This window comes from Schistocerca serialis, chromosome 2, assembly GCF_023864345.2.
Source record: "Schistocerca serialis cubense isolate TAMUIC-IGC-003099 chromosome 2, iqSchSeri2.2, whole genome shotgun sequence".
NCBI classification, from domain to species: domain Eukaryota; kingdom Metazoa; phylum Arthropoda; class Insecta; order Orthoptera; family Acrididae; genus Schistocerca; species Schistocerca serialis.
The window spans coordinates 544,265,039-544,286,452 of record NC_064639.1 but is presented as its reverse complement, the minus strand read 5'-3'; positions in this window follow the sequence as shown (position 1 = coordinate 544,286,452).

Sequence of the window (21,414 nt, the reverse complement as noted above, 5' to 3'; positions counted from 1 at the left end):
GCGAGCTGTGACACACGCACAACGCTCGCCAGGCGACTTGCCATCGGCTGCTAACTCCAGCAGGCGATAATTTCAGACTGTGCTGCTGCAGGAAACGAGAGGCCACGAAGTAACCCGGCCAGCAGAAATGAGCAAGTAGCTTGTGTGCTACTGACTTCGTTACTGCCACAGGGGGAAACGCAGGCGCTTAGCGGCTGGAGTACCAATGTGGTGTGAGATTGCCCCATGGCGGGAACTGAGCAGCTGAAAGAGCTTTTCACGGTGGCAAAAATCCATAAAATCTAAACGAATACAGCCAAAAATTCGGCAAGTACATCAAATTAAAGTATAATTGGAGACGAGAATGTGCCCCTAAAGGCCCTCTCATTACGCCCAATAGATCTCAAACTATTGATGATAGAAGATTTGTAAATTCCTATGAACTTCGAAAGCTAGTAACTCCTGAACGCCTTAATCGATTATAACAAATCAAGAGCCTACGTATAGAGCTTGAGGGACTTTATCGAAATGTAGTTTATGACTTATTTATAACATAAACTGCTAAAAGTAGTGGCGGTACGAGAACGTGGACTACAGAAGTGATCCATAATGGTGTAAATATCGCCTTGTTTGATAAGAATTAACAGCAAATAAAAGCTGATTAACTAACCAACTGTTGGAAAGCGGTAAACTTTTGGTCCTATTGAATATGCCACATGTATGCTAGCAATAAGGAAAATGTATTAAAATAATTTTCACGATGAGAGACCGATGATCAATGGTATAAATAGGAGGCGGCTATGAATGATCTGGTACAGGGTTTTTTTATTGTCTTTCGAACCATGTTGCTTGTATCGTGACAACGGTCAACAGAATGACCACTAATTACATACATTTTTCTACCTTCTTACAAAATTTGAACCCATTCGCTCAAGCCTGAAACACGGAAGCTGTCCTTGTAGAAAGCTAAAAAAAATGTTTTATAATAATATGCATCATAAGAATGCAGTTCTTATTTATTTGGTTCTCTTCAAATCGTTTCCGCGCATCCATTTCACCTAAAACGTATTGTGAGTGCTTCATTTAGCATGACTGCAACCCTCTCGACAACGAATAAAGCTTATTGGTTAAAAAATTTCATTTTGACTTTACCCATTTTTCTACCTTCCTACAAATTTGAACCGATTCGTACGAATTTGAAGTATAGAAGTAACGAGCTCCAAAAACCACGCAGAAAAACATTAAACGTCGTCTTTCGACAGCGGATAGGAATTACTGGATAAAAAATTTCATTTTGACTTTATCAATTTATCTAACTTTGTGCAAAGACTGAAACGATTCATGCAGTTTTAAAGTATGGAAGTGGTGCTCGGCAAAAACCTTCCAGAAAAAAAAAAGTTCTTTACACGTAAAATCAAAACGGAGCAAGATATTTTAAGTCGGTTAAAATTTGTCTTAGACGAACGTCTGATACACCGGTGGAACAAATTATGAACTCCAGTCCTGAGTCATCTAAGGGTCACGCTCCAGTCCTGAGTTATTTAAGGGTCACTATTTTTGCACGTAAAATCCAAACGATTCATATCCAAATGGCATCATTAGCTGGGCATTAATTTCAGCCCAATTAAAAACCTTTGCTTACGAAATTATTCGATTCGCACAATTTGCCTGAGTGCCAGTCCCGGTTCGTCGTTCAAACTTTTCTTTTTCTGTAACATGGCTACAGTAAGGCAGATGTTCGAATGCCTATAAAAATGACCACTGGTCTGGGCTAAACCAAAAACTTTTCACCCCATGTTACTCACTAAAATAGGAACCGAGCACCAAGACTCCAGGAAACTGCGATCCTGAGCGCTCTTTTTCAGATATTTATTGAAGCGCTACCGTACACGAGGTATAAAAGGGTTGTGCACTGCACTGCACAGTTATATACTAGTACTCATGTGATTCATGTGAAAAGATTTCTGACGTAATTATAGCAACAACGACGGGAATTAACAGACTTTGAATGTGAAATGGTAACTGGAGCTAGAAACAGGGACTTTCCATTTCATATATCGTTAGGAAATTGAATATTCCGAGATCCACAGTGTCAAGAGTGTGCCGAGAATCCTAAATTTCATTCATTACCTCTCACCATTCAAAACGCAGTGGCCGATGGCCTTCAATTACAGACCGACAGCAGCGGAGTTTGCTCATAGTTGTAAGTGCTAAAGGACAAGCAGCACTGCGTGAAATAACCACAGAAATCAAACGAACGTATCCGTTAGGACAATATGGCGAAATTTTGCATTAATGGGCTATGGCAGCAGATGACCTACGCGAGTGCCTTTGCAACAGCACGACATCGCTTGCAGCGCCTCTCCTAGGCTCGTGTCCGTATCAGTTGTACCCTATACGACTAGAAAACCGTAGCCTGGTCAGAAAAGTCCATATTCAGTTGGTAGCAGCCGATAGTAGGGTTCGAGTGTCGTTCAGACTCCACGAAGCCGTGGAACCAAGCTGTCAACAAGGCCCTGTGTGATCTGATGGAGCTGCATAATGGTGTGGACTGTGTCTACTTCAAATGGTCTGGATCATCTGATTCAACTGAACCGATCATGGATTGGAAATGTTTATATTCTGCTGCTTGGAGACCATTTGCACCCATTATGGACTTCATGCTCCCAAACAAAATGGCTCTGACCACTATGGGACTTAACTGCTGTGGTCATCAGTCCCCTAGAACTTAGAACTACTTAAACCTAACTAACGTAAGGAGATCACACACATCCATGCCGGAGGTAGGATTCGAACCTGCGACCGTAGCGGTCGCGCGGTTCCAGATTGTAGCGCCTAGAGCCGCTGGGCCACTCCGGTCGGCCGCTCCCAAACAACGATGGAATTTTTATAGATGACAAATACTCCTGTCACTGGACCATAATTGTTCGCGATTGGCTTAAAGAACATTGTGGCCAAATTGAGCGAATGAATTGGCCATCCAGGTCGGCCAACATGAATCCCATCGAACATGTATCAGAAATAATCGAGTCTGTTCGTCCACAAAATCCTGCACTGGCAACACTTTCTCAGTTATTTCCGCAGGGGACATGCAACCATGTGTTGTTTCCGTGCCACGCCGAGTTACTGCACTGAATCGGGGGGAAAAGCTAGTCCCCTTCTTTTACTCTCCTAACTCAGCCCAGGACATATTCTCCTTTTTTGTGCAGCGATAGGAGCATTCTTCTTTCTGTTTACAATATAGCTGACTCAAAGTGTCCCTTGCAATTCACGAATAAATGATCAGGCTGTTAAATCTACAGTGTGTATCAACGTATTTCCCGATAAGAATTTGGAATAATTTTAAGTCACTATATAAACCGAATTCACCATATTCTAAGTCCCAACAATAACACTACGCAGCCACTTAACGCCCAGAAATCAAGTTACGAGGGCGTGCTGAAAAATAGTGGTTCCTAATTTTTACGTGAAAACTCTTAAAGCTTAAAAAATAAAAGAAGCATTATTAACATTCTACTTCTTTATTCTTCATGTCTACACGTCTGCAGCCATCTACCGCTAGAGGACTCTGAATTATAGCGTGTACCATGGCGATGTGTAACGTGACTATGTCGGTGCTTGAGAAACGGCGTGCTGTAATCGAGTTTCGAATTGAAAGAGTTCGTCCACACATGAAACACTTTCTCCTTCAGCTCGACAATGTCAGATTACACACGAGCGCTGCGACATCTGCAACAATGCGACACCTTGGTTTCACTGTCATCGAGCATATCGTCCATACCGTCCCGACTTGGCCCCATCCGATTTCCATCTGTCTGCAAAAGTTAAAGAACACCACGAGTACCAAGGTGTACGTAACGGCAGTATTCAAATAGCAAACATCCAGACTCCTGCAAAAGAGATGCTCCGTTCCTCTTTGTTTTAAACTCTATTTATCCTCTTACTGTCCTTAATTTATTTTACTTGTATGCATAATAAATTTTTGGTTTTTTGAAGTCAATATAGTTCTGAACCTGCTTGCATTTCCTTATTGTTTATGCTATAAGATGCCGAACTCGATGTCAAATTAAACTAAATATTGTCTTACCATTACTTTTTTATCACTTTTGAAGTAATATTTAGTCTAGGAATCATGGTACCCAATTTAAATCAGTTTAACGAATATAACTTATTGTTCACAACAAATGAAATCTGTAGTTGTAGGACGCTACTTACTTATGTTATCAATAAATGGATAAATACTGTACTGTTAACCCAAACTCAGTCAATCGATTCCCTTCCTTTCGTACTAAGGGCCCTGCTGCACCTTCCAAAGCCGGCAGCTGTGGCCGAGCGGTTTTAGGTGCTTCAGTACGGAGCCGCGCTGCTGCTACAGTCACAGATTCGAAGCCTGCTTCGGGCATAGATGTGTGTGCTACCCTTAGTTTTGTTAGGTTTAAATAGTTCTAAGTCTAGGGGACTGATGACCTCAAATGTTAAGTCCCAAAGTGCTTAGAGTCATTTCAACCATTTGAAGCACCTTCCAAAACACACACTCAGGAGTTCTGCAGCGACGATTTGCTTGGCTTGGAACTTCTGTCCAAACGACGTAGGACATTGTTTTCCACACTGAAATTGCTCTTAGAAATATTCAGGTACTCTCCAAGTAAGTAGATGTTCGTGGTATAATATCTCAGACTTCATTAAGTACTCGTATATTATACGTCCCTAGCGCAGAGCTGGTTTTTACACCGTTGGCGCCACCTCCTGCACGCGCTAGGGCGCTGCATAGCTCTGGCAAGAAGCATGGTAGCCTGGTGTTAGTGAGGCGGTGTCACAAGCAGTTGCCAGATGGAACAGTAATTCCTTCGCACTGGTAGGTCCAGCAAAACCGCCAATGTTTATTGTAGCCTGTACCATGTACATTGAGGAGAGAAAAAGTCATGGATAGCGTATAAAGATGGCGGTAGCTGTCATTTGTACTCACATGACTCATGTGAACAGGTTTCTGACGTGATTATCGCCGCACGACGCGATTTAACTGACTGTGAACATGCACTTGTAATTGGAGCTAGACGCTTGTCACTGTTCGTTTCGGAAATCGTTAGGGAATTCAGTATTCCGAGATCAAGAGTGTGCAGAGAACAGAAATTTTAAGACATCACCTCTTATCGCCCAAAACGCAGAGGTCGACGGCCTACACTTAACGACCGAAAGCACCGGCGTTTGCATAGAGTTGTCAGTGCTAATGGATAAGCAACACTGCCTGAAATAGGAGCAAAAACCAGTGTGGGACGTACGACGAACGTATCCGTTAGGACAATGTGGATAAATTTGGCATTAATGGCTATGGCAGAAGACGACCGACGCTTATGTCTTTGCTAACAGGACGACATCGCCTATAGCGCCTCTCCTGGGCTAGTGACCACATTGGCTGGATCCTAGACAACTGGAAACCCGTGGCCTCGTCAGATGCGTCCCGATATACACTCCTGGAAATGGAAAAAAGAACACATTGACACTGGTGTGTCAGACCCACCATACTTGCTCCGGATACTGCGAGAGGGCTCTACAAGCAATGATCACACGCACGGCACAGCGGACACACCAGGAACCGCGGTGTTGGCCGTCGAATGGCGCTAGCTGCGCAGCATGTGTGCACCGCCGCCGTCAGTGTCAGCCAGTTTGCCGTGGCATACGGAGCTCCGTCGCAGTCTTTAACACTGGTAGCATGCCGCGACAGCGTGGACGTGAACCGTATGTGCAGTTGACGGACTTTGAGCGAGGGCGTATAGTGGGCATGCGGGAGGCCGGGTGGACGTACCGCCGAATTGCTCAACACGTGGGCGTGAGGTCTCCACAGTACATCGATGTTGTCGCCAGTGGTCGGCGGAAGGTGCACGTGCCCGTCGACCTGGGACCGGACCGCAGCGACGCACGGATGCACGCCAAGACCGTAGGATCCTACGCAGTGCCGTAGGGGACCGCACCGCCACTTCCCAGCAAATTAGGGACACTGTTGCTCCTGGGGTATCGGCGAGGACCATTCGCAACCGTCTCCATGAAGCTGGGCTACGGTCCCGCACACCGTTAGGCCGTCTTCCGCTCACGCCCCAACATCGTGCAGCCCGCCTCCAGTGGTGTCGCGACAGGCGTGAATGGAGGGACGAATGGAGACGTGTCGTCTTCAGCGATGAGAGTCGCTTCTGCCTTGGTGCCAATGATGGTCGTATGCGTGTTTGGCGCCGTGCAGGTGAGCGCCACAATCAGGACTGCATACGACCGAGACACACAGGGCCAACACCCGGCATCATGGTGTGGGGAGCGATCTCCTACACTGGCCGTACACCACTGGTGATCGTCGAGGGGACACTGAATAGTGCACGGTACATCCAAACCGTCATCGAACCCATCGTTCTACCATTCCTAGACCGGCAAGGGAACTTGCTGTTCCAACAGGACACTGCACGTCCGCATGTATCCCGTGCCACCCAACGTGCTCTAGAAGGTGTAAGTCAACTATCCTGGCCAGCAAGATCTCCGGATCTGTCCCCCATTGAGCATGTTTGGGACTGGATGAAGTGTCGTCTCACGCGGTCTGCACGTCCAGCACGAACGCTGGTCCAACTGAGGCGCCAGGTGGAAATGGCATGGCAAGCCGTTCCACAGGACTACATCCAGCATCTCTACGATCGTCTCCATGGGAGAATAGCAGCCTGCATTGCTGCGAAAGGTGGATATACACTGTACTAGTGCCGACATTGTGCATGCTCTGTTGCCTGTGTCTATGTGCCTGTGGTTCTGTCAGTGTGATCATGTGATGTATCTGACCCCACGAATGTGTCAATAAAGTTTCCCCTTCCTGGGACAATGAATTCACGGTGTTCTTATTTCAATTGCCAGGAGTGTATGTTGATAAGAGCTAATGGTATGGTTCGAGTGTGGCGCAGACCCCATGAAGCCATGAACCACGTTCTCGACAAGGCACCATGCAAGCTGGTAATGGTTCCGCAATGGTGTGGGCTGTATTTATACATACATGAAAGTGACAAGGTCCTCTGGTCCAGTTGAACTGATCATTGACTGAAAGTGATTATGTTCGGCTACTTGGAGACCATTTGCAGCCTTTCATGGGCTTTATGTTCCCAAACAATAGTGGAATTTTTATGGATGGCAATGCACCATATCACCGGGCGACAATTATTCACAAGTGGTACGAAGAACGTTCTGGGCGGTTCGAGCGAACGATTTAGCCACCCAGATTGCCCGACATGAATCCCACAAACATTTACGGGACATAATCGAGAGGTCAGTTCATATACAAAATCTTGCACCGGTGACACTTCCGGAATTATGAGGGGTAGCCTGCCTCAATATTTCTGCAGGGGACTTCCAGCGATTTGTTGAGACCATGACACCTCGGGTTGCTGCACTACGTCGGACAAAAGAAAGTCCGACACGATGTTACGAGATGTCCCATGACTTGTCTCACATCGGCGTATGTCTGGTATATTAGCTAGAATGCTATGGATGACCATAATTGTTGTGCGCGGGATGCAACAGATGCCCAAATGATATTATGAAACCTGTACCGGCGATTATGAATGCAGTTACTGCATAAATTGCAAGATGTAAGATTTACATACTGATGTATTCCTAGAACACGCTATACACTCTTTACAGGATGAGCACACCGTCTTTCTCTAATTAAAATTTATTTCTAAGGAACTATGCTAGATGGAGATACACGGCTTTTTGCAAATGGTAGCATAACTCGTAAGGTATTTAACGGATACACTCCCATTTGGGCACTATTTATCGTTCGTAGAATCTCTAGGCGGTACTCAGTTTCACTCCATGTCTTTGCCAGCATCTTTTCCGTAAACGCCTCTATAGCATCGCCTTCTCGTGTCGTGATAGTTCTCATTTTAGGAAGTGTTTAACAGGTTGATTTTTCCTTGGCATAACGGAACAAAAAGTCAAAAAGGGTGTGACTGGTAAACGTGGTGGCCATGATGTTGGGAACGTCTCTACCAGTCCATTTGTCCAGAAGATTTCATCTAAGAACTAGCGAGTAAATAATCCCAATTGTCTCGGTACACCATCTTATTGAAACATTGCGCATGGCTGAAATTCCTGTAACTGAGCACACGTGCAAGTAGGCCTGTGGAAGTGTGTAAATAAAAATCTTTTGTTAGTTAAGCAACCAGAAAATCGCATACCTGCATCTAGCAAGTTTCTTAGAAATAAAAATTTTGTCATCATGGAAAACCTTTATGCTCATCCCGTATAATCTTGCACCTCTGTTGATACTGTTTCTGTGCATACTTTCACATCTGTGTTTTATCATATGTTCTACGCCGTGTGACGCACTGAAGGAAAGTGTTTGCAAGCATTTGCAACACCTCCCGAACCAAAGGTAGTCACAGGTCTCTTTATCGCACACTAGGGCCGTAGGTTTCCGTCTGTCGTGCATCACTCACTGCTTGTATTGTTTCTCTATACGTAACCACCAATTTCTCTTTTATCCGACACACTTTTCGTTTTTGTTGAGTCCGACTTCTTGGACACTGAGGTGGCGAGTAATAACACAGTTAATTAGAACCCTCTAGATAAGTAATACTTTATTAATTACTTTATTATTAATTACTTTATTATCTTTGCTCGCCAGGCTCAGATATAGCTATGAAACTGCGCACGTCGACTTACATTTCAGAACACGCTAAATGAGTCACGATACTGTGTGGCGAATCGATACAAGTTCAGAATGGCCGTACTTTGGCTTCACTATAGTCACTAAAAAACACAAATTCTTAGACATTTGTTGACATAGTTCTGATTGCTATGGCGCATAGGCACAGTTCACAAGTGACAGAAGTCTGTTCACTCCCCGAGGTTGACAGGGGGTGTGTGATGGCGATTAGGTAGCACAACTGGGTTACCCCGGCAGGAACTTCCTGGCAGTGGGCAGAATCTGACCTCGAACAGAACTGCCCTCCTGGCCTCTGGAGACGCTATTTCAGGGCAGAGGCGTGGTGGTGGAGCCTCGGAACTACGGGAGGCACGGATTCTTCCGAGCATCTCATTGATTCCTCGTGATACCGCTTTGCTGTGCAGTATCTCGACAGTGGTCGATACTTCTTGCGCCACTCTCGATATTTGTCAACGCCGCATTCCTCCCTCGCCGAAAATCCGCCCGTCGTTGGGTATGGAGATGTGACACGACGGCGAGGGGTAGGAGGGACCGCCGAAGCAGTTGCGGAGGTAGGTGCCGAAACTTCAGTTGGCGCCGAGCACCCAACTGCGGCTGTGCGCGACTGGACACGCCGACTGGGAAACCAACCACAGGATGCGCATCGGCGGTCGTAGACGTAAAGGCAGACGATGCGACAGGTGGACCGCTGCAGACGACGTCTGAGGCCTCCTGGGCGTCCGGCCGGGCAACCGGATGCGACCCTGTTGCCAGCTGCGTCACAGACTGCCAGCACAACTGTGACGCTGCTGGTGTGGCCAGGTCGACGTCCGTGGGCGTCTCCCACTGCAGAGACGACTGTGGTGCTGGAGGTGACGTCTGTGGATATAACAATGACTGCTGCATAAATGGCTGCGTGTGAGATCTGTGAACAAAAATATGGCGGCAGAATCTCCCTAGTGGACTGACCGAAATCGTTTCCAATGCTGCCTGTGCAACACTATCGGATTGTGGATGATGTAGATGGAATGAGATAGAACCTCAGCCACCACACCCCTCTCCCATCTGTGACCCCTGCCAAACACATGAAAGAACACTGGTTGTTGAGACCGAAACTATGACTCAGAAGGAGGGACGTAAGGTCTCAGCTGCGGATGTAGCAAATGGACAATGCAGGAGCTTCACTGGCGATTTTCCATCTTTGGGCAGGGAGCGATATGATGACGGAAAAACTTTCAAAGCTTGGTCCTGTCTATGGGTGGCTCGCAACTTGTCCATCTGTGATTTGAAGGACCTTACGAAGCGCTCTGTTTCGCCATCCGACTGTAGATGAAAGGGCGCTGTAAGGACATATTGAATACAATTATCTAAACAAAACTGTTCAAACTCCCGAGTCTTGAACTTTGGTCCATTATCTGACACTATCACCACAGGTAAAGCTTCAATGCAGAAGGCCGGTGTAACAGCTGATACTATGCTGACTGATGTGGTAGACTTCATTGTAATGACGAGGGGGAACTTGCTGTACACATCGACAACCACTAGCCAAAATATGTTCCAGTATGGTCCAGCGAAATCTATGTGCAGGCGTTGCAAGGTTGGTCATGACGTGGCCACTCAAAGTACCGCTGTGGGGAAGCGGATTCGTACTCTGTACACATTGCACACTGTGAAGTCACGACCTATGTTTGTGCATTCATGTAAAATAGCGCCTTATCAACGGCTTGGCGTGAACAGTATTCCAATGTCCTTGTTACAACAACCAAAAAACGTCCTAACGGCGGGACTGTGGGATCATGACTCTTGTATCGCCACTTTCGGTGTGTGTCAAGATGAATCCATCTGTGCAGAGATGGCACGCTGAAAAGCAAAGTCGCGATGAACCACCGCGTGGCGGATCTTCTTTAGACCACGGCCACCCACGACGAACAAAGTTGAACATCATCTCCGATGCCAGGTCCAGTGCAATTTCTTGCGCAAATGGCAGATGGCCAATAAGACGATAGGAGTCCTCAGAGGAATGAAACGCAGCATCAAAGCCCGTTGGGAGCCTCGACAGGAGGTCAGCATTGGAGTGTTTGGTAGTCGGCTGATATTCCAACTCATACTTGTAATTGGACAGGAGAAGGGCCCACCATTGTAACTTCTGCGGTGGACATATTCGGACAGGCTGGGACGACAGAAACAGAGCCGTCAATGGTCTGTAGTCCATAACTAGAGAAAAGTGGTGGCCATGCAGGTATTGAAGGAAGTGTGTGACCCTGTAAATGATAGCCAACACCTCCTTTTCAAGTTGGTTGCAGTTGCATTGGGTCTAGTCAACGTCTGTCACGAACGCAACTGGTCTGTCACTAGAGCCCACTCATTGCGGCAACACCACGCCAATGCCATAAGATTAAGCATCTACTGCAAGAATGACAGGCTTGCTGGGGTCAAAGTGGACCAAACACTGATCACTTACTGGTCCAACATTCGGCTGACCATATGAACGGACGCAACTGATGTAGAGGTGCCACGATATGAGGGGCTTTCAGGCTAAGACGGATGTAATACGTTAGCTTCCCCAATACAGCTTGAAATTCTGATTCATTGGTTGACGCAAGTAAGTCGTCAATGGTCACTATGTGCTTTTGTGATGGATGAATGCCATGCGCATAAATCACGTGACCCAGATAAATTTCAGTGAGAAAGAAGGAACACTGAGAATGGTAGCACATCAGTCGCGCTTTGGATAATACTTGAAACTATTCCTCTAAATTTTGTAATTGTTCTCCTGGTGTAGAACCAGAGGAAATTATATCATCTTAATGGTTAGAACTAGAAAGTGCTGGCGACCTCAGTTGTTCAAGATACCTTTGAAAAATAGCTGGAGGAGAAGCGCTACCAAATGGTAGCCAGTGAAACTGAAATAATCCCTAGCGTGTGTTGATTACAAAAATCTTCTTTGACTCTTCATGTAACGACAGTTGCAGATAGGCCTCCTGGAGATCAATTTTTGAAAAGAAATGACACTGACCTAATTTGTCCATTCAGATCCTCAGGATGGGGCAATGGAAAGGAATCAGCAACAGTTTGCATGTTGACAGTTGATTTAAAGTCTACACAGAGTTTCAGTCCACCAGCCAGTTTTGTAAGATCCATCAATGGTGACGCCCATTGGCTATCTGACATTGGTATGATGACGTCACTGTCCTGCAACCGCTTCATTTCTGTGGCAACCCGGTCCTGCAACGCATAAGGATAGGATGAGTGCGAAGAAACTTGGGCTGTACATTGTCTTTCAATGTCACATGGGTCTTGAACCCTTGGGCCATGCCTAAACTACCATGGAACAGAGAACTGTACTTGTCACATAATGCATTAATTTTGGCCAGAAACCCAGATGAATTAATTTTTAACACTTCTATGAATTCACAATCCGAAAAACTCAAAGCTATCCGTGCCACAAATGTCAGTACACTCGCGAGAGCAGTAGCACCTTGTTGAACACGCGCATGGATTGCCAATTGATAAGTTCAGAGTTCGTGCCCTGGCAATCTGACTAAACGACAATAGAATCGGGGCAACTTCGCGCAGTAGACACGAGTACACCTCATTAGGATCACTGTCTGACATGTGAAAGCTGCGTAACACCAACTCTACTTGAATATATCGATTGTGTATGGCCTTGTTTACCACATGCGAAACACTTGGCTTTGCGGCACGTGTACTGCTCCCTATTATGGGTTTAAAAGCAATACAGGCAGGACTCCCGAGACTGTGTGGGCTGTGCCACGGCCTGACAGTGCGACTGTTTTGTACATGGCCTAGACGTCGGTCGACGTCTGACCTGAGCGGGAGACGGGAGGGATTGGTCCCTAAACTGCCTCAGTCGTGGCGGCAGATATTGCAGGAGCTTGAAAATCATGCTCAGTTACATCGACATTGTCCTGTGACCTAATAATTGACAATATTGCACTGAATGAAATTACTGTGAAATACAGACCTTTAGATGCTTACAGACGTTGATAAATGTCAACGGGGACGGTTGAAAATGAGTGCCCCGACCGGGGCTCGAACCTGGGATCTCCTGTTTGCATGGCAGACGCTCTATCCGACTGATCCATCGACGACACAGAGGATAGTGCGACTGCAGGGACTTATCTCTGGCACGTTTCCCGTGAGACCCACACTTCCAACTTACTGTCTACACATTACATTTGTAGTGCTGCTGCCCCTCTATACTCATTACTCGCGGCAGTCAATCTACTGATTCCCGTAAGAGTTCGGACAATGTGAGTGCATCCTCACTGAAGAAGCCTTATCTATATGAAGATGGTATTGCCGGCCGGAATGGCTGAGCGGTTCTAGGCACTACAGTCTGGAACCGCGCGACCGCTACGGTCGAAGTTTCGAATCCTGCCTCGGGCATGGATGTGTGTGGTGTCCTTAGGTTAGTTAGGTTTAAGCAGTTCTAAGTTCTAGGGGACTGATGCCCTCAGAAGTTAAGTCCCATAGTGCTCAGAGCCATTTGAACCATTTTCAAGATGGTATTTGTTCTTTCGGACAGTTTTCCCGTTGGATACCTGTAAACCAGCACCTCACTAGGATTAATGTTGGTTTGAATCAAACGCCAGAGTGCACTGGGGTAAGTGAGCTGACCTAGTATAACCATTATCCTCCTCCTTTAAAGTACCTCCTAGATTTGTTTGTATCCTATTGGGGATTTGTTGAAGTCTGCGTCTTGCTGCTGTAGCTTCCTCCTCTTCACAGAATACCTTTTGGGATGATTGTTTCGCTTGCTGAACACCAACTCTGTCTTTAACAAGGCCTCTCGATATTTTTCCCATTGTCCTGTACTTCTTGCGAAGTTAAACAGTCTTGTCATCTGCCTACTATATAATTCCAAATCCTTGTTTCATCAAGGGACATTTATGTTTGTGTACTTCTTAGTGACTGGACAGCATTCTAAATCATCGCAGTCGTTACTTCGTCTGCTATTTGCTCTAGTCCGCCGGCCGCGGTGGTCTCGCGGTTCTAGGCGCGCAGTCCGGAACCGCGCGACTGCTACGGTCGCAGGTTCGAATCCTGCCTCGGGCATGGATGTGTGTGATGTCCTTAGGTTAGTTAGGTTTAAGTAGTTCTAAGTTCTAGGGGACTGATGACCACAGCAGTTGAGTCCCATAGTGCTCAGAGCCATTTGAACCATTTTTGCTCTAGTCCTCTGGATCTATTGCTGAAGTTTTAACATCCGACAGATGTAAGTCTAGATTATTTCTGTATATACAATAGTCCGTTTTCCTAGGATACCCAAAGACAATGATCTGTTTAACACACATTTCCATCTTAAACTTAAAATACATGTGTTCCGCTAAAGATGGTTCCGTTACTACATGCCACTGTTTGACATAACTAAACATTAAAATGGAGCCAAAAGTTATGTCAATAACTTGTTCAGTTCTACTATTCCTGAAGTTAGAGGCCTCACCCTATTTAAGATCTATGTACCCTCTAACAACTTTTCAAGTAGATACTCACTCTGCATTCGGTGTCACTACTTCCACACACCAGGTTTTGGGACTTGGATCACGTCCATGTCTACCTCCTGTCTGTGCAGAAGGTGACTCAAGTCGTCGTTTTCTCCCTTACTGTTCTGCGGGCTTAACTCCAACGTTTCACTCCGCCAAATTGCCGCCATTGTCATGATAGGTGAGTTTAGCTGCTCTGACAATCATCTGCGAGAATCCTAAATACATTTTTAAATCTTGCTCTCACAATTCCTTCACAGATTTCTCTCTGACTTTCGTCACATGCATTTAGCTGTCAGTTCCACCTTTATGGTTTAAGATCCTCTTCTCCAGGGGTCGCCCAAATAAGGACCGCGGGTCGCACCGGCCCATAAATGAATTTAATACAGCCCACGCTTGAGCGAGTTTTTAAAAAAAGCATGCGATTCTTCCCGCTCGTTCAACTCTGCTGTTATTTTCAAATTTTCTTTCTTTCGAGTACGTTTGGAATGTGTCTGTTCAAATTAAATTGAGAAAACTGAAGAGTGAGTCGCGTATCTTCAACACAACGTGGGACGTGCAATATTTTGTTCTAGAGAAAGACAACAAACAAATGTCTCTTATTTTTATCGAAATTATTGTTGTTCTTAAGGAATACGGTACTCTTTGCCACTACGAGAAAACGAATGGTCCCCAGTTTCATAAAGCGGTGCATTTTAATTACAACTGAGGAACTGTTTCCTCACAAAACCGAACAATGTAAAACTGTTACTCTTCCAGCAAATACAGTGGCGCGTCGAGTTGAAGATATTGGGTTGTAATATATTCTAACAGCTACGAGAAAAGGCATCTAAGTTTGCTTGGTACTCACTAGCGCCGGACAAATCTACAGACTTCTCTGATACTGCTAAAGTCTTAATCTCTGTTAGAAGTATTAACACACCCTTCAAAGTTACTGAAGAACTAGCAGATCTGATTTCCTTGCAAGGAACAGAGGGGAGGAGAGGGGGAGGAGGGGAGAGGATACAGAGGTTGGACAAAACTATGATAAAATCGCGAGAAATACAAGCCTGAATATAAATGCAGATTGTGTGGTTGTATTCGATCACGGGCGGCACCTGTGCAATGTCCTCAATGTTTTGCGAGTGGCAGTCGCAGTGAGAATTGCGTTATGTGTAGTTACGAGTGCGTTATGTCGGAGCAAAGTGAATTAGAACGTGGGCAAATTGTTGGTGCTCATATGGTGCATGCTTCCATAATCAACGTACCCTACCGAAACTTATAACGCCTGTACACAAAGGGGGAAAACGACGTCCTTTAAGTCAAATGCGGAAGAATATGTGTGTCGAGTGATCGTAACAGACCGGCATTGCAGAGGACTGTGACGAAAAATAGGAGGACGACATCTGCAAAAGTCTATGCAGAACTGAACGCCTTAACTGCGAACCCTGTCTGCACCAAAACTTCACGAAAGGCGCTCCATTAGCAGGGAATTGTAGGGGAAGCTGGACTTCCAAACCCTCTCATCAGGGATGCAAATTCCAAAATCACTCATCAGTGATGCAAATGCTCGTAACTGGAAAATGTGGTTCCGCAGCAACGTAACCTGGACTATGCAGCTATTGATGAAAGTCGTTTGGTCGGATGAGTCTTGTTTCATCACGTTTCTAAGTTCTGGCCGAATTTACGTCCTAAGAGTGAAACATAGTGAGGGTTCGGTGATGATTTGGGAAGCCATATTCCTTGGTCCTCGTGGTTATAATGCAAGGTCGCATTAGTGCCAAGGATTACGTGAACAGTTTGGCTGATAGGTCCATCGTCTGGAACAATGTTGGTTCGCCGGTGGGTATGCATTGTTCCAAGACGACTGGGCCCCTGCTCACACAGGTCACATCCGCTAGGACTGGTTTTGTGAAACAAGGAAGAATTGTCGCATCTCCTCTGGCCACCACAGTTAGCAGATTTCGATGTTGTTGAGGCTTTTTGATCTGCTTTGAACAGAAGAGTGCGTGATGAGTACCCATCTCCATCAATGTCACCTGCACCTGCCACTATTTTGCAGGAAGAATGGTGTAAGATTCCCCTGAAAACCGTACAAGACATGTACAGTCATGCTTGAAAGTATCCGAACCACCTGAATTGCATTTCACCTGATTCACATGCAATCCACATAACGCAGCTGTGTAGCAGGTCCTCTAGTCGCTCCTTGGTACAGTCGTTTGACTATTGAAAATAGTTCCAACTAGTCCCCATTAGAAAATACTGCTCTGTATCGCAATAACTCAAGATGTTAAGTAATACCACGATACTACAAATATCAGGGAGCACCTTATCGCAGATAATACTGTCCTTAAGGCTCGTAAACTCACACTTATCACAATAAATGACATACCTGAAATGTTACCACTCTCATTATTACGTCAGATAGGTAATGCAAGTAGTCAGTTCGTCGTATTCATGATTTCCTCTTCAAAGTAACATACCGTACTTATTATTTAACACAGTATGACATTAAAAATTTAAGTTATTCACGAGCAGCTACTTGAGAATATGTATGAACTTCAAATGACACGACGAACCGTCTCGTTCTGCATATGGATTCAAACCCAGGTCATGCAGACTAAGATAAGATTTCGTGACTGACGGAAACTAACAGTCATTCCTGATTAGGCATACAGAAAGTGATATACCACGATTTTAGACAGTATCAGTTAGCAAATGCCAACTTTAAATTACATAATTCTGTCAGAGACAACAACGGGCTTGGAAGAGCAGTTGAACGGAATGGACAGTGTCATGAAAGGAGGGTATAAGATGAACATCAACAAAAGCAAAACGAGGATAATGGAATGTAGTCGAATTAAGTCGGGTGATGCTGAGGGAATTAGATTAGGAAATGAGTCACTTAAATTTGTAAAGGAGTTTTGCTATCTGGGGAGCAAAATAACTGATGATGGTCGAAGTAGAGAGGATATAAAATGTAGACTGGCAATGCCAAGGAAAGCGTTTCTGAATAACAGAAATTTGTTAACATCGAGTATAGATTTAAGTGTCAGGAAGTCGATTCTGAAAGTATTTGTATGGAGTGTAGCCATGTATGGAAGTGAAATATGGACGATAACTAGTTTGGACAAGAAGAGAATAGAAGCTTTCGAAATGTGGTGCTACAGAAGAATGCTGAAGATTAGATGGGTACAGCATATAACTAATGTGGAGATATTGAATAGGATTGGGGAGAAGAGAAGTTTGTGGCACAACTTGACTAGAAGAAGGGATCGGTTGGTAGGACATGTTCTGAGGCATCAACGGATCACCAATTTAGTATTGAAGGGCAGCGTGGAGGGAAAAAATCGTAGAGGGAGACCAAGAGATGAATACATTAAACAGACTCAGAAGGATGTAGGTTGCAGTAGGTACTGGGAGATGAACAAGCTTGCACAGGATAGAGTAGCATGGAGAGCTGCATCAAACCAGCCTCAGGACTGAAGACCACATCAACAACAACAACAAATTACATAACGTAAACATTTTTTACGGACGCGAAATCCCACCCAGCATCTATTGTCCTTGTTAACGAACTACGAGATATGTTAAATATGCTTCTTAACAAGTAACTTACTTGAAATGCCGTGAGTTAAAACCGTGTGTTGGACAGGGATTCGAATCCAGAACGTAATCGGATTGATATCGAATCACAATCAACTGTGACATTTCGGATTTTCTCGGCAGTAGCTAGATGTCTTAACTGAAATGACGAGACGAAACATTAATTTTTTCCTTCCCAGGACTCCAACCCGGCACCTCTCGCTGCTATACTCTAGAGAAAAACGAACGTTAAATATGGGTTTGTTGCACTAGCAGCGACATGTGAGCATGTTTGAACTAGAAATAATATGACGAAGAGTTCAGTGCTGACTGGAAAACACACATCGTTGTTGACTACATACAAAGAGATGTCAGCTACCGAATTTTTCTCCACCACCAGCTCGGAATAACATCTTGAACTTACAGTGATCTCGCAAATGTTCTGTGTCTCACTGGGAGTCAGAAACGTCAGATATCGTTATTGTTGACAACGAATGAAAATACATGAAAAATCAAATTTATCATCCACCAGCAGATAGGTGTTCTCATGCTATAGCTTGATAATACGTAATGAAATATCTTTAGTGCCGGGCCAGAATTCGAACCAATTCACGCGCAATAGGTGGAGATGTTGATGAATCTGCAGTTTTGAACAAACGACAAATTGTAGCCGAGCTGTATTGTCACGAAGGGATCAAATTCCGCGTTAAGGGCGGTCTGAATTGCATTCCCTGTTCAGAACCAATTTTATCGACATAGAGAGGCTCAGATAAGAGATGGAATAAGTGTCATGTGAGCCGACATAGCATTTGTTTCGTCAGTAGAAATAAATAACTAGTATAAGAAAGGTTACTGGTGATAGTTTCTACTTTATTGTATAAGTAGAAAGAAAGGTTACTGGTGATAGTTTCTACTTTATTGTGGTCGAACATAACGTCTACCTGGTAGAGAAGGAATATCATTTTTAATGTGAATTTCAGACCACAATGCTCTTGTATCTTCTTCACTCGGTGTAGCGAGACGAGAAAGGAATCTGTCTCTCCCTATCTAAAATCATTAACAGAAGTTGGGATTGAACCCAGACCATAGGTATATGAACGTATCATCAGTCAAACAGACCACCAAATCCTCTTCCTTGTGGCTCGTTTTTCTATCGTAACGCCGTTGCGCCACTCTGGATGAGAATTCTGTCGCACAGGCTCCTTGTAGTAATTTGCAGCATGTTCAGTAAATTCATTTACTTGGTTGACCGAATCACCATGAACTAGCTGCCTCAGCTACCCAGTGCATGCATTCGACTCTAATTTGTAATCACCGAAATAAAATTACGTAACTGCCACCTACACAGAACTGCCAACAGTGAAGGATGCAGAGATTTGAATAGGAAGTGTTCCTTTCCATTTGAGCTACTGTAATTGCGCTTTCTGTTTGTTGAAAGTATCGTGCAGTGCAAAAGAAAAGGTGTAACTGTTTGTCTCTCAGAAGTCTAGACCCGGCCGTAAGCATTAGCTCACAGTGTTGTGGAATGCAGAAGTTCTGGAGGAATTGTGGTTGAGTTCTGGATGTGTTGTAGCTACGTCTCAACTAGTAGCATGATGGTAAGTGTCGCATACTGTAGATAAGATTTCGCGAGTTCGAGTACATTCTTTGCTACATTTTTTAAAACGCAATTGTGCTGTCTGCTAAAGTTATCAATCTAATGGAAACTGTAAAATAATTCCCCTCACTTCTTAACCCAAAATAGTCACATGTGAAAAAAGGGCTAACTTCTGCGACATTTTGTTCTTTTCAGGTTTAATAGACAGCCAGGCAGCAGATGCATCTCGAAACTTTTGTATTATGCATGGGGAGAGCACATCGTACCAAAATACGTCGGAAAAGTATTTTCTACATTAGCTGTGGTCTGGTAGTGGCATTTTATTTTTCTTTATACCTTGTTTGACAGCTTTAACTCAGAACAAGTTTTCTACATGCATGTAATCAATAAACTGCATGTGCATTGTCAAACTGTTATAGATAACATCAGAGAATTCACACATATCGTTGATGATTAATTTCTCTCTCATGTTTACTATTGTTTTAACAACACTAAAGGAAACCTAACAAAAATTGTGAACTGTATCATAAGAAATGAAATAAAACTACCCACGATAACCTTACGACGAAAGTCTGTTTTCATAAAACTGAGTATCTGTACACAAGCGTGCCTCTATCGACACGAATTAGTAAAATACTACTCACCTAGATTTTAATTGGGTCTGTGTTTAATTGATATGCTGTGTCACACTCAAGAAGTATGCAAATGTATTCCTAGAAACCCAAAATTTGCTTGTAAGCAGCGGAAAGAGGCGTTACCTGCTGTGCAGCATTGTAAGTTTTTTACCATTGCAGTATGAGCCGAAAGTATTTTCTTGCGATTTCCTTATCGATGTTTGATCTGACTGCTTGTAGCTATTTCACAGAAGGGATAAAAAACCTACATTCAGTGGGACTGGAAGTGCGAACCATAACAGACGGTTTTTATAGGTCAGCACGTTACCACAGAGCGGGCGAAGACTGATGTGTCTCATCCTCCTCTTACGAGACCAATAGTGGCTAGATTTTATTTTGGTGATTACAAAATAGAGTCGAATGTATGCACTGGGTAGCCGAGGCAGCTAGTTCATGGTGATTCGGTCAACCAAGTAAATGAATTTACTGAACATGCTGCAAATTACTACAAGGAGCCTGTGTGACAAAATTCTCATCCAGAGTGGCGCAACGGCGTTACGATAGAAAAACGAGCCACAAGGAAGAGGATTTGGTGGTCTGTTTGACTGATGATACGTTCATATACCTATGGTCTGGGTTCAATCCCAACTTCTGTTAATGATTTTAGATAGGGAGAGACAGATTCCTTTCTCGTCTCGCTACACCGAGTGAAGAAGATACAAGAGCTTTGTGGTCTGAAATTCACATTAAAAATGATAGTCCTTCTCTACCAAGAAGACGTTAAGTTCGAACACAATAAAGTCTGGAGTGGCGACATGTAGAAACTCTATCAGCTATGTAGGCTCACGGGACACTAATTCCATCTTTTATCTGAGCTTCTCTATGTCGATAAAATTGGTTCTGAACAGGGAATGCAGTTCAGACCGCCCTTAACGCGGAATTTGATCCCTTCGTGACAATACAGCTCGGCTATAATTTGTCGTTTGTTCAAAACTGCAGATTCATCAACATCTCCACATATTGCGCGTGAATTGGTTCGAATCCTGGCCCGGCACTAAAGATATTTCATTACGTATTATCAAGCTCTAGCATGAGAACACCTATCTGCTGGTGGATGATAAATTTGATTTTTCATGTATTTTCATTCGTTGTCAACACTAACGATATCTGACGTTTCTGACTCCCAGTGAGACACAGAACTGTAAGTTCAAGATGTTATTCGGAGCTGGTGGTGGAGAAAAATTTGGTAGCTGACGTCTCTTTGTGTGTAGTCAACAACGATGTGTGTTTTCCAGTCAGCACTGAACGCTTCGTCATATTATTTCTAGTTCAAACATGCTCACATGTCGTTGCTAGTGCAACAAACCCATATTTAACGTTCGTTTTCTCTAGAGTATAGCAGCGAGAGGTGCCGGGTTGGAGTCCTGGGAAGGAAAAAAATTAATGTTTCGTCTCGTCATTTCACCTAAAACATCTAGCTAC